General features: G+C 46.0%; 1 pseudogene; it reads right to left on the reverse strand.

The window, feature by feature from the left end:
• Positions 1-8,360: 8,360 nt before the first annotated feature.
• LOC124796744 lies at positions 8,361-8,478 on the reverse strand (annotated as a pseudogene).
• Between the last annotated feature and the right edge of the window lie 310 nt (positions 8,479-8,788).

The following is an 8,788-nucleotide window of genomic DNA, read 5'->3' on the forward strand; positions in this document are numbered from 1 at the left end:
ACAAAAAAGTCGCACTTGTCCAGTCTATACTTAAGTCCTTATAAAATAAATAAAATAAAATAAAATATTAATTATTAATTATGTATGATAGTGATTAGATGAAATTAATATTTGCTTATCTGGAACGGGGACGTTTAATTATTCGGTATCAGACGCTTGACAATGGCTTTTTTCGTAAATGTAATGTTATTCGCAGTTGACCGTGAAATAAGCCTCAAATAATCGGACTTCGTATTTAAATCGTTTCCAAAGACTGCTGCGGTAGGTGCGGACTCAAAATCTAAATCTCAATATTAGAATAATTTGCCAGCCATGTCAATACGTCGTACAGAGGTGACTGTCTACTAAACATAAAAAGTTTACACAGTTAGTTAAATCAGATGTATTCAACGAATAAGCCTACAGTTAAATAATTCTACTTAATTTCATAAATATAAATTCTTTACAGAATCGAGTGCCTAGTAAGATTGCAACTCGCAGTGTTCTTATATAACATCAAATATGGCGGTGTGCCAGTCAATGAAATATACGTGCTTCCCCGCACCACTTGTCCAAGACCTCTCCTTCTTAATGAAACATAAGAGTATCGTAATTGTGTTTTTGTTTTATCAGCGACACAGCGCTGCAGTTCTGTGCCATAGACTTTATTTATTTGTCACAGATTAATTATTTAATTAAGATTTCGCGTTTCCGAGGAAACTCACGCACGGCATGCAAATGTGCCTTTATATCCTGCATCAGAGAACACACGAAACAAAGCACGTAAATTTGCAATATGAACTTCAGGTGTAAGACCTGCTGCTACAATATCGTCCAAATAGTTTGAACAGTTTGGCACTTGTGCGGTCAACTGTTCCAAACACCGTTGTAAAATGGCGGGTGTGGAAGCACTGCCAAAAGTCAAACGAAAATATTTAAACAAGCCCAAATAAGTATTTACTACACACACTTGAGATTCTTCATCAAGTGGTATTTCAATATACGTATAGCACAAATCGTTTTTGTGGAAGTAGTTTCAAGCGCGTAATTTGTACATAAGATCTTCTGCGCGTGGCAGTGAGTAAGTATCAATGACAGATTGTGGGCTGACTGTAGATTTAAAGTCAACACAGAGGCGAATGCGGCCTGAAAATTTGGGGAGCAAAACCAGTGGACTTTCCCATTGACTAACTGATATGGGCGCAATAACTCCGCTATCTTCCAATTCTTGAAGATGAGCTTTTTGTCCTGTAATGCAATGGAAACAGTTCTGGCCCGACAAGAGTTCAGTAGAGCATGGTCTTGCAGAGTAACATGTGGAACAAAATTTTTAGCTTTGCCTAAACCTTCAGAAAAGAATTCGATGAATTTTTTAGCGTATGCTGATTTGAACATTTTACTGAATTATATTTGCATATCTTGGCCTCACTCCTTGAACAGAATACCGAATTCTGTAATGCGCCGACACTTTTTACGTCGGCATTGCCTCGCTGTGTAGAAACGTGTGATTCGTGTTCAGATGCAGTCTCGTGTCTTGATTCATAAATTTTGCAAAAATAGAACACATTGTCCTGAACGTTAAGGTCAAACAAATCAAATGAGTCAAGTCCGAATATGTTCTCACACTCGAGGGATTGTAGCACTGTGAAAATCACTGTTCGCGTATGCGAGCTATCCGTAACAGGGAAAGTACATTTTTCGATAACAGGAATGTCTGGGTCCATCATAATCCGTCAGCTGCGTGTTATTTTTAGACAGGCATGTGGTGCCTAATATTTGATATGTGCGACGATTTATCAATGTTATGGAGGCACCCGTATCCAACTGAAATTTCACACGTTTCCCACAAATAAGTAAATGAACGAAAAGTTTGTTTGACTGTTGCACCACTGTAAAAAGTGCAGGCTTGCAAGTAGCAGACTTCGAATATACTGCATTAATAACATGGCCCTTGTGAGTGGGCTGAATTCTGACGTTTGTTCCATACAGATTGCACATGTCCTTTCCTATACTGAGCTTGGCGGGAGGGGCAATCATCGCGTTAGTGCGGTGTATAACAGTGAGAGCAAGACTTAGTTCTGTTCGCCTATGTAGCCGCCTATTTTGCGAACTGGGTACACAGCGTGGAAGGCTGTTACTTGGCGTGGCTAGCGCACGCCGCCAGTGCGGAATGCGGCTATCACAACAAAGGGACTCAACCCGACAAACTGCGGGCTGCTCAAATGTATTAGCCGACAAGGCATCGGAATCGTACTTGTGTAGTATTTGCACTACCTGCTGAAACGATGGATTGGACTGTTATAAAATCTGTTCTCTGATGTTGAAATAAGGCACACTGTACACGATCGCATCACGCAACATTACATCTGAATATAAAGAACCACAAGCACATTTAAATTTGCATCTTCTTGTCAGACCCTGCAAATCTGTGACCCACTCGCGATATGTTTGTTCTGACCGATTTTTTTTTTTTTCAATTGAAGTATTGATGTCTAGCTGCTACCACATTCACTTGTTGGTCATAATCGGTAGGCCGGCCACTGTGACCGAGCGATTCCAGGCTCTTCAGTCTGGAACCGTGCGACCGCTACGGTCGCAGGTTCGAATCCTGCCTTGGGAATGGATACGTCTTATGTCCTTAGGTTACTTAGGTTCAAGTAGTTCTAAGTCCTAGGGGACTGATGACCTCAGATGTTAAGTCCCATAGTGCTCAGAGCCATTTGAACCATGATAGGTAGTTAGCGAAGAGAGAACCGTTTCATAAGACTGTTTACTCAGTGGCGTGAGCAAAATGTTTTTGAATGACGTGGAAAACCGTACTCCCTACCGTTGATAACAGATAGGGAAGTTGCACAGTATCTGGCATGTTGAGGACGATGACGTGCGCCTCGAAATGTGACAGTCACTCGGGCCATTCCTCGTCTTGTTCACAAAATTTGCGAAACTGTGATATAGCAGCTGTAGTACTCGGAGTTGGCTCTGTCGGACGCGCAGCGTTAGCGAGTAGCTGCTGCACCGTGTTGAGAAGTGTAGAAATCTGCGTAGTCTGAAACCGAAACATCTGCATGAGCTGTGTGGTATGTAACGTTTGCACTTGCGGCGCCTGAGCAAGGGTCTGGGCAGTTGTGGAGGAAGGGGAGGGGGGTGTTCATATCGGAAGGCAGAAAGGTAAAAATTAATACGAAAAGCAATGGAAATAACGACAAAATCAAAGAAATTTTCTCCAACGTCCCACTGAAAACACTAATTGGCAAAAACGAGAAGATATGGGTAAAGCAAAGCGAGTAAAGACAAGAGAGAATTAAGGCGCCTGCAAAAATATGGCCGTGGCCGTAGGCACGCAGTTAGTGTGTCGACTCGTCGCCAGCTGTGGGGTCTTGCCCACTTGTCGTTAACAGGATGCCTACGGGATGCAGCATTCTCGGAATACTAACGAAAATTTCAAACAAATAAAATTAGTAGTCTTATTTCCATAAAGCAAACTGACAGTACTTAACTTTCTTTACAGCAAATGTCGCTAGCGAGAGGCGACGTGAAAACAATGCAGTTCTTGGTATACACAGAGTCCAAGGAAACACTTGACAACCTACCGTCACCTTCGTGAAGCTCCTGTCTCTTTCCTCTCCACCCTGGCCAGGCTCTACAATGTAGTCCTGTCCACCGGTTACTACACCGACCTGTGGAAAACCTCCCGTATCCTCATGTTCCTTAAACCTGGCAAACCGCCGTCCGCCGTCTCCTCCTATCCTCCCATCAGCCTTACCTCGGTCTTCAGCAAGGTCCTGGAATCTATCCTCACCCGACGCATCCACCAGCATCTCCGCCAGCACCACCTCCTTCCCGTTACCCAGTGTGGCTTTCGGCCGTCCTTCTCTTCCGGCGACCTTCTCCTTCACCTCACTCATCTCCTTTCCGAACAGCTTAACTCCCGTCGCTCCGCAATCTTCCTCTCCCTGGACCTCGAACGTGCATATGACCGCGTATGGCATTCCGGTCTCCTCTTCAAGCTCCAAACCTTCGCCCTTCCCATTAACTACGTCCGTCTGATCGGCTCCTTTCCCTCCCGCCGTCCTTCCTATGCCACCATCAATAACACGGATTCCTACAGCTTTTTCCCCTCTGCCGATGTGCCCCAAGGCTCCGTCCTCTCCCCCCTTCTGTACCTTTTGTACACGGCGGACATGTCGCCGCCGTCAGCCCCCGTCCACCTTCTCCAGTTTGCCGATGACACCGCCTTCCTTGCCCTTGCCCCCATCCTACAGCGCTCCCAACACCTTCTCCAATCCCATCTTGACCGGTTCACCGCTTGGTGCAACCAGTGGTTGCTCAAGGTCAATCCCTCCAAAACCCAGGCGATGATTGTAGGCAAAACCACCCCTTCCTTCCGCCTCCTTGATTTCTATCTCACCAACTATGGCCGTCCTGTCGCCCTCACTCCCACCCTTAAGTACCTTGGCGTCACCCTTGACCGTCGCCTCTCCTGGACTCCCCACCTCCGGACAATCCAAGCCAAGGCACGCTCCCGGCTCAGTCTCCTCAAGCTCCTCTCTGGCCGTATGTGGGGTCTGGACCCCTCCACCATCCTCCACACCTATAAGTCCCTCATCCGCCCTATCCTTTGTTATGCCCATCCGGCTTGGATCTCCACCCCCCCTACCTTCTATAAATCCCTCCAAATCCTTGAACGTCATGCTCTCCGCCTCGCCTATCGCATCCGTCTCCCCTCCCACACGCAGATCCTGTACAATCTCATCCCCTTCCCCCACCTCCTCCTCTTCCTTGAAAGGATACGGCTCCTGTACACCTCCCGCAAACTCGATCCTCCTCACCCGCTCGTCTCCCCGATCCTCTCCCACCCCCACCTGCTGCCGCACCTGTATTCGCACGTCCCACCCGGTCTCCACCTCTCCACCCTCCTTACCCTCTCCCAAGGTAGCTTCCGCAAGTTCCCCCTCCCTGCTGATGCCCTCCTTCCCTCCTTCTACCCCTTCTACGAACTTTGATCCTCCCACCCTCCTCCTGTGCTTGCTCCTCTGGGCACCCTCCCTCCCTTCTCTCCCTTTTTCCCTCCCTCCTCCTTTTCTCCCCCCTCCTCCCCCGGGCCTCCCCTCCCCCATCCCTCTCCTCTTGCCCCCGTCTCCTCCGCCATTGGCATCCTTTTTCTCCCCTCTCCCCCACCTCACCCCTGTTCCCCTCTTGGCAGGTCCCCGGACTCGCACACGCTAAGTGGACATTCGCGCGCTGGAGATCACCGCCATCAGTGTTTCGTGTGTGCCGTCGTGTTTAGTGTTCAGTGTTCACCGTCACACTCCCTCGTTCACCAGTGCCATCGTCGTCTTCAGTGTTTGTGCGTCGTCTCCTCAGTTAGCAGTGTGGATTATCGACGAGTGTGAACGGCTCCGTGTTTGTCTCTATGTGTCTCCTGTTTTATTGCCCACCGTTCTGTAACTTATGTGTCTTCTCACTGATTTTGCTGCTTGTATATTCTATGGCTGAAGAGCAGCGTAGTGTGCCGCTGAGAGCCTGCCCGTTGTACAGGCTTTAAAATAACAATAAGGTAAAAAAAAAAACACTTGACACTGACAGCGTGGCAGTAATCACGTTGCACACTCGGGCCGATATTGTGCGTCCGAGGCTAGCAGGAGCTGCGTTTAATGCAGCTGTTGCAGGCGGCGCGCTTGGCACGGCGCGGTCCGATTCCGCGCACCATTGGACGCCGTTTCCTCACCGCCTTCTCTGGTCTTTCGTTTCGCATCTTCGTTGCGGGGTTTGTGGCTACGCCAGAACGAGGTAGGGAAAAAATATTGTCTACTATGCATGAAATACATAAACTGAATGACAGTTGCTTATTCACAATGCATCCGACACTACCTTATACACTGAAATATGATTCATGTAATTCACAGTCATCAAACTATGTCGACACAGAAATTTGTTTCTATATGTTGTAATTCATAAAGATTTAATTTGTGCGGTCGGCGCTATTTACTATATTAGAGGACGCTTCGGGTATACCTCACTTCGACGTCTCTGTTACAACATTGGCTTCCGGTGTCTGTGACAGAAAACCGTGTGTAGCAAAGTAATAATATGCAATGACTCACTAGGTTACACAGCCTCAGCGCATTCATAATTCAGACCACACCTCATCCTAAGCACAGGATTGATTTGCTAACGTATCTGCTACGCCGTTGTGACGGAGTCCATCTGTGATAACCCCTCATTAAATCATCGAACCTCCTGAAACTTCTCAATATCACTGAATGAATCGTTACACAAAGAAGGGGATTAAAATCAAGCTATCGGACATGAATAAGGATGAGCTACAGTGCAATTATAGGGAGATAATAAAATAGTCTGAATAAGGACCTCTGGCACTCTAACTACCCGAACAACTCTGCAAAGAGAGAGACTGTTAGTTTAAGGCCAAAATAAAAATTAAAAAAAAATTACCCACTGCGGAACCGACACACAGCCCATCTGCATAACGAGGTGTAATTTCCTCACAGAAAGCGTGCGAGATGAAATTCTGTGGTACTCAACATGGTTATGAACGCACATTCGACCCATTCCACTTCCATCTCCTCCGTCTCCTCCTTCTCCTCCTCCTGCTCCACCTCCTCCTCACGCCACTCGATCGCGTTGAGCAGATAATCTGTTTCAACCCGGATCTCGTGCTCTGCGGATAACAACGGATTTATTGCCTATATCGTTAAATCTGCTGACGCATTTGTGATTCGAAATGTTGACAGGAATTTTCAGCTGCACGGAAAGCACTTGAATTACACACACACACACACACACACACACACACAAACGGTTTAGTGGTAAACACTATGGTGTACTCACCATCATCCAACTCCACCTCACCATCCACCACTACCTGTGGCAATTCGCCTGCAGATACCAATGGAAAAAGATATTATCACTGGGAGTTATTAATCCAAAATTGTATCTACTGACTGAAGCTATACAACGACTTGATCATATACTTCCGTTAAATTCCTTTGTGTTCGTGGTGTGTAGTACTACATTTTGTTATGAAAATAACTGTGACAGATACAGTGCTGCGTGTAGGAACCAAAGACATTACTCGCTGCATAAGGAAAGTGAACATTATCATTGCATTGTTATGATTTTTGTTATCTCTGGTACTGAACGCCATTTTAATGATTTCGATATTCATCTTGCTCTGATAAAGACGAAGGAAATATATAACTGTGAATATTACGTATTAAAACTTATTAGTAATCTGCCAGGAAGTTTCATATCAGCGCACACTCCGCTGCAGAGTGAAAATCTCATTCTGGAAACATCCCTCAAGCTGTGGCTAAACCATGTCTCCGCAGTATCCTTTCTTTCAGGAGTGCTAGTTCTGCAAGGTTCGCAGGAGAGCTTATGTAAAGTTTGGAAGGTAGGAGACGAGATACTGCCAGAAGTCAAGCTGTGAGTACCAGGCGTGAGTCGTGCTTCGGTAGCTCAGATGGTAGAGCGCTTGCCCGCGATAGGCAAAGGTCCCGAGTTCGAGTCTCGGTCGGGCACACAGTTTTAATCTGCCAGGAAGTTTCAGTAATAGCAATAGTTGTATCCAATGAAGAAATAAGCAGAAATAAATGAGTGCTTATTCATGATACAAAATGAGATGAGACTCGAACAAACATCTTACTCTTTCTAGTAACTCTAATTACTATAGAGAGTTTCAGTTATATTACGTCGACATGGAGTTGGAGAGAGGCTGTGGAGGTTGACGTACGAATCTCCAAATAAACACGGAGACTTTCAACGGACTCAAGAGCAGGCAACGAGAAACCTGCTTCAGCTCTACACCAGTATATTACAACATGACAAAACACAGACAAGGCGAGTTTAGTTTCAATAGACATTTCTGTACACCATTTGAAAATGCTTGTCTTATTTATGATACCAGGAAACACAATAAAAATGACGATACGATCTGTCTACCATGACAGGACTGATCTTGAGTTTGCACCATACATTACAACACACTGTATTCATTACAAATTATGTACATGTTACTATTATAAAGTACTGATATTGTATTTATTTTGCAAGTACGATTGCTGGAGAACTGCAGAAAAGATATATGTACAGGAGCAAAACTTAGGATCGAATAACTGTTCCATTGGACGACTACTCAGCAGTGTACAACAAAAAGCATACAATCCGCCATCAATCCCTAAGTGGCCCATCGCGACCATCGGACCGCCGTGTCATCCTCAGCTGAGTATGTGGATAAGAGGGGCGTGTGGTCAGCACAACGCTCTCACAGTCGTTATGATGGTTTTCTTTGACCGGAGCCTCTGCTGTTCAGTCGAGTAGCTCCTCAATTGGCATCACGAGGCTGAGTGCACCCCGAAAACTGCCAACAGCGCATGGCGACCCGGATGGTCACCCATCCAAGTGCCGACCACGCCCGACAGCGCTTAACTTCGGTGGTCTGACGGGAACCGGTGTGTCCACTGCGGCATGGCCGGTGCCAATTGTACGACAAGCAGGTGCATATTTTGATTTCTGTCTCTGTCGACTCTTTTTAAGGGGTGTAGAAGCGCGTTATTAGTAGCAGACAGGCAGTTTTATTTTAGATTAGACGTAGTCACTGTGAACGATTTGCTTGTGTCAAATATGTGTGTGACGTTGATGCTGCACAGTCCGAATTAGATTGTTTCTGATGTGCTGCTTCAAAGTTAGAATCAAGCACGTTATTGCAAGAAAAAACTGTAAACTCAGCTGTAATTCCAGAGCTGTCACAAGCGGTAGGAGAAGTTACCTGTGGACAGCGTGCTATTAT

This window comes from Schistocerca piceifrons, chromosome 4 (genome assembly GCF_021461385.2).
Source record: "Schistocerca piceifrons isolate TAMUIC-IGC-003096 chromosome 4, iqSchPice1.1, whole genome shotgun sequence".
Classification (NCBI taxonomy): Eukaryota; Metazoa; Arthropoda; class Insecta; order Orthoptera; family Acrididae; genus Schistocerca; species Schistocerca piceifrons.